Raw genomic sequence first — 6,000 nt, forward strand, 5'->3', positions numbered from 1 at the left:
GCCATCTGCGTCTTCTGCGAGCATTTCAGCTTCACTTGGGGACCTGCACCCCTGAGGTGCAGCAAAAATTCGTGTCACGATAAGCGGGCTCTCAAGTGAGTGATGAGTGTAATAAAATATTGCACAGTTAAAGGTTTCATCCAGCAAGACCGTTTCTCCACTGGAAAGCTGAACCAACTCTTAATGTTTGATTACAAGACACTTCACTACCAAATATCAAATAACTGGACTGAATAAATGTCAGCCAAATCTAGGCACATAAATGCTGGGATACTGGTTAACTGATTTTCATCTCTCATAACTAAGCTGAGATCGCCACATAAACCAAATTACATCCTTGAAAGTCCATTGAAAGAGGTGATGAGAATTTCTATTTACGAACCTTCAGACAGCAACAACTGTGGAAGAGATACAGAATAACTTCAAAGCATAAAAATAGGCCAATATGCTGGAGAAACGCTAAGCTACTAAATCTCACCCTGAATATATATACACACAATCTGTATCTATTTACTCTGAAATGAAATATCTGATCTTAAAAAAGACTTTAAAAAATAAACAGCAAAAGGTACCATTGGCATAAGTTCAAAAGTACTAAATAATGTGTGTTAATGTGTTGATCACACTCTATGAAGACATCAAGTTGAAATAGACTTACCATTGAGAACAGCACTTAGGAACGATATATAAATTACCACAGAAGACACTTTTTCTTTGGGAGGGAAGGAGAAGAACCTTGTGTAACAGATTTGATTTATATGCTGCATTAAGGCCACATTCTGCTCTGCTGTCAATGGAGTATGTGATTAGAGACTGACAACTGGGTGGACAGGCTGAGTGCTAAGAGCTACTTACAGAATGTCCTTAATAACAAGCATTTTCTCAAATTAATTACAAGTTTTGGAGCTCAACTTTAACTGTATTTTGACGTTTCCAGGGGTCTCCAAAGAGAATGGGCTTCCAATTTAAAAGGAAAAACACCTGAATTTAGTATTGTAAAAAAGTTGAAATCCAAGGCTGGCAGCTTAAACAAAAAGATGGAGGAGGCAAGAATATTTTCAGAGGAAAGTTAACTGTACTAATCCATCCAGCCGTCAGTGTGTTTCACTTTATATTCATATTTGCAGATCTCCATTAAAAACTCAAGCATTCCATCTAAGGCTTGGAAGAGAAGACATTTTATCAAAGCTATTATCTAAGTAATCAAATAGCTGAAGTTATCTCTTTGGAACTTTGTAGAGAGTTTAATTTAGCAAACGTACACTTGAATGTGTTTGAACATATTTGTCCTGAGGTTGCTCAAGATGACTAGTTTAAGTGGCATGTGGATTCTTTTAGGATTTGGATGTAACAGTTGAAGTATGTAAAGTAAACATGTATAATATCTCTTTCAACTGATTCTTGCAGGACAGAAATGAGATGATGAAATGACTTTTTTTAAAGTTGAGCCACTGGGAAATGATAAGAAAACTCTTCTCGACCCCTACCCCCAACCAGGAAGAGTCTAAAGCCCTGGATTAGAGTACAGGTAGATATTAAAGTGGAGACAGGGCCATTATTTAGTGGTGACAGGAATATAAATACGTGCACTAACCTATAAACTGGTATTTACTTCAGGAAGGTAAGTAATATTTTTCCTCTGATTGCTGAGCTGTCAGTTTAATGCAGCGTAAATAAACAGTAGGTGCCTGCTAGCTCAAAGTAGGAAGTGTTCATTCCACACGAGGAACAGATTACTGAAGCCTGATGCTCATCGTGCTGAAACATAACTTTCATTTTACCAGAAAATACACCCTACCATGGAGGACTTTCCGTGCCTGATCTATTAATTAACTTAACTCTGTTCTGTCAAAACGTAAACCAATTTGTTAAAAGCATCCCAGTGTTTTGGAGTTTGCAAACCAAATCAATTGGAAAAGCAAGAGGGATGACGGTTCTGTAATCTGATCACAAATGCTAAAAATGACTACTTAATAAGCAGAAACTACACCAAACCAAAAAAAGACAAAGAGCATATTTAAATAGAGAATTTAATCATCACGGTTACCGAATTTACTCAAAATCCTCCTCCTTTGCTAATTAAAAGCAACTGGCACCTTTTATATTTTGTAACCTTGTGCTGAGGTCTGTTCACTATGGATGCTTATTCTGCTCTCTGAAATAGCTAATGGCAAACCATTCATAAAAATCCAATCACATGCCTTAATTCTAATCAAAATACTACTGAACTCCCCTGAGAGAAGTGGCAAGTTTGGAGAGCAAATGATGATACCCACCCAAACAGCACTCATGTCAAATGCGGTTTTCTTCTCTTTCTCTATACACCACAAAGCTCTTGTCGGCATGGAGCTACTCCTGTTCTTCTGTACGAGCACCAAGCAAAATATCTCCTGGCATCGTTTAAAGTGGGAACCCACCTTATCTAAAAAGCATAAAAAGCAATTTGGGGAGGTTTCTATTTAAAACCCGAACAAACTCTGATCATTAATCAGTGGATGGTAAAGGAATAAGAGGGGTTTGAAAAAATAATACTTTGCCTAGATCTGCACTTGACTACAACAGGTTCAGACAGAGTCAGCCACATGCATTTACATACTCCATCAGTCTCAAGCATGAAGGTGATCCAAGAGTCATCCGCGACAACATGTCTTAGAAGAAGAGGTGTTTGTGTGAAGGGCATATCTGTGTAAGGCCCTTCTGGAAGTTTACAGAGCGGGTGAAAACCCACCAGAGAGCTTCACAGAGTTCCTGCTGCGCATCCATGCTGTGTTCAGCTTAAGTGTTTGCAGCCAAAAGGTTTTAACAATAATGAGGAACAGGTGCTTGTCACCTGACCTTTTGGGCCTAATTTACGATCCTCAACCTATCACATGAACAAAAATCGCTGAAGATCTCCCCCAGATATTTCCATTTGTGCTAATTTAATGCAGACTTGCTGCGCCATCCCTCAGCACACCCTCTTATTCAATTGTAGGTTCCTATAGCTGGCAACAGACTTCTGTGCAGAAATAAACCAACATTCATTTTGTTGCCGTTCTCGTTTAAGATGCTGTGAGACAAAAGAACTACTTTTGTAGATCATCAACCAAAGAATATATTAATTTATTACAACAACTGAACAAAAGGCATTCCTTCGGAATACTTTTACATACAAAGAACTATTATTTATTACATATTTCAGCTTGTGGGAAAATGAAGAATGCATTGATTCTGGAAATAACTACTCAGACTTTTGGAAGTTCTTTAAGTCTTCTTTCTCTGCTGATCTTTCCCCTGCTTCTCCCCCTTGTCCCCCACCCCCACCCCCGACACATTTTAAGGCACTAGTACTTTAGGAGGGAAATCCCTATCTGTTCTTTTCTCATCCATCATGTGTATTCATCATTCAGAAAGGAATACAAAATTGAGCAGGGATTTTTATTTCTCTTGTATAATCTTGTTACAATGTAGCCATGCTCAAATTTAACAATGCTTTCTATTTTATAGCTACTGTTTACATGTTATGTATTACATATGACTGAACAACTCTACATTTAAAATATTGTTTCCATTAGGAAAAATATAAAGTAATAAGTGTCAAATGGAGATGAAGAATAAACATGCCTGGTATATTTATAAAATGCACAGTCATTTAAAATGTACACAAATAGGGTACATATTTTGCTACTGTTACATTTTATATAGTATTCACTTCGTCTAAAGTGTATTTAATAATGTGCCTAACCAAGTTAATTAAAGTATTTATGTCTGCTGATTGTGTTAAACACTTGGAGAGGTAGTGAAAGATACAGCCAGTTACTTCTGCTAACTAAAGTTGAAATTATGCACTTATTATAACCTTTTCTAACAATGTGAGAAAAACAGAGTAAATATATTAAATTTGTTTCACAACAGATGCTTAGGTTGTTAATATTTAAGATGCCTATTCATGCTATTCCTGTCTGCACATTTGTCAAAAATGTAAGCCTGAATGCTAATGTTTGCCAGCAGACTGGAGCAGCCAGTATATGAATGTCCTCCTGTTCTACTAAAATAACACGCAGAAGAAATAAAGGACTGCTGCTAAGTCATAGCAGAGCACCGCACAGGATTAAAGGTTTTCAGAGCAAACACCTCAACCTTGGCTGTCTCGTCTTTTTCTTTTTTTCCCAAGCTACGTTTGACTGCAGAATAAATCTTAATTCCTGACATCTCAGAAAAATTCACTTTAGATTGGGTGTAAATTTCAATAAAATTTCAGCGGCATGAATGACTGTCAGCAGCACAAACACTGGATTTCGGGACCTGCTTGGGACAAATCCTGACACCCAGCAGTCGCGAGCTCCTCATTCCTAACCCCTCGTCTGTCCTCTTGGGAAAGTAAGGTCCCCTGGCCTCCCAGGAGGTAACCCCAGCCAGTAGGGGCAGAAAGGTTCTCTCCTGAGACTCGGACTTGTTTCGTCGTCCGGTTTTCTCGGTCTGCTTAAAACCATGTGGAGTCCAAGACTCCCAGCGTTTGCCTGAAAATCCGGAATGCTGCGGAGAAAGTTCGCCAAGGTCCAAGTTGCCAACCAGGGCGCTCTGAGAGGCGATCCTGAGGTTGACACTTGGAAGTGAAAGGTGCTACGCTCTAGTGGCGATCCGTGCCGAAACGTCTAGCAAGAGCCCCAAGCCCAACTCCGTGGCTTCTGGGGGCGCCCGGGCGTCCAGCCCAGTGGGTCTCCCGGGTCCCGGCACGCGCCTGTCACTGACCGGAGCAGCCGCCGGCCGGCCCTGCCCTCTCCCCGGGGTTGTGCAAACCCGCGCCCCGCCGGCCCCGGAGCCTGGGCGGCGGAGCGCCCCGCGAAGGCCGCGGCGCCCGGGCCGGGGCCGCGGGGGGAGACTCGGCGCGGACCGCAGGCCGCCCCGGTGCGGTCCCGGCCCCCGGGGAGGGCGGCGCGCCTGCGGCCCCCAGCCCGACCCCCCGCCCCGCCCGCGTTCGCCTCGGGAGCCGGTCAGGACCCACCTGCCTACCTCCGGCGAGGGCTCGACACGCCGGGCGCCGCCGCTTTCCAACTCCCGGCTCCAAGTTGAGCGCCCCGGCGCCGAGCGGCTCCGGGCTGGAGAAGTTGCCGAAAACTTGCCGAGCCCCGCTCGCCGCCCCCGGCGGGCGCGCGGCCCGGGACGGATGCTGAACCTGCCGCACGCGGCCGGCCGACAGGACCTTCCCGCTCCCCGCCGGGCGCCGCGCGGCCAAGCCGGCTCCGGGGCGCACACAGCGGTCCCCGCGAGCTCCCGGCGCGCTCCCCGAGTGCCCTTTTCTCTTGCCAAAGGGGGTCCCGCGGCGGACCCGGAGGCGTTCGTTCAGCCGGAGTCTGTCGGGGCAGGTGTGTGCGAGCGTTCACACCCCGAGGGAGGGCGAGTGAGCGCCCCGCGGCCCCGGCCGGGCGCCCCCTCCCCTGCTCGGCCCCCGGCCGCCCCTCCGGGTCCCGCCGCGCGCGGGAGGAGGGCCTCGGGGACCCCTGTTGCTGGGCGCCCCCCACGAGGCGCCCCGCGCGCGGGTCCCGCGGTGAAGTTTGGATCGCTTCCGAGCAAAGCAGAGACCGAAGGAAAAGAGCACAAATCGGGGCAAAAAATAAAGAGAGAGAGAAAGGCGCGAGGGCGGGGAGGTGAGCGGCACTCACTCAGGCTGGGGCGCCGGGGGCGGCGGGGGGCGCGCCGGCGTCGGGCTCCAGAGGCGGCGGGCTCGGCCTCCGGTGCCGCCGCCGCCCGGGCTGCGGCCGCCGCGGAAGTTAATTGCAACTTGACTGCAAGTTGTCTTCTTTTCCCATCCGGAGTGGGCGTTTAAAGGGGAGAGCGCGGCGCGGAGCGAGCGCGCGAGCGCGCGGGGCCGGGGGAGGAAGGGGGAGGGGTGCGGCCGGGGGAGGGGCGGGGGCGGCGGCGCCCGCGGTCTGGAGGCACCGGGGCGCCCCCCGCGGGAGCCCGCAGCCGCCCGGGCGCGCATCCAGCCGCAGCCCCGGGCCGGCCACGCTGCGCCCGGGG

General features: G+C 47.7%; 1 protein-coding gene across 3 annotated transcripts in view; it reads right to left on the reverse strand.

Annotated features, from left to right (window-relative positions):
* Window positions 1-5,777, reverse strand: part of SATB1 (SATB homeobox 1) — a 100,790-nt gene extending 95,013 nt beyond the window's left edge. The window contains exon 1 of one of the 3 annotated variants that reach the window (XM_088835403.1): window positions 5,643-5,777. The gene's annotated coding sequence lies outside the window, so the exon portion shown is untranslated. Of the gene's footprint in view, window positions 1-4,984; window positions 5,111-5,642 lie in introns of those variants that run through there. The other 2 variants (XM_088835427.1, XM_088835423.1) reach the window with 2 other exon arrangements.
* Between the last annotated feature and the right edge of the window lie 223 nt (window positions 5,778-6,000).

Source organism: Moschus berezovskii, chromosome 1, assembly GCF_049115385.1.
Source record: "Moschus berezovskii isolate FMDL1 chromosome 1, NW_MosBer_1.0, whole genome shotgun sequence".
Classification (NCBI taxonomy): Eukaryota; Metazoa; Chordata; class Mammalia; order Artiodactyla; family Moschidae; genus Moschus; species Moschus berezovskii.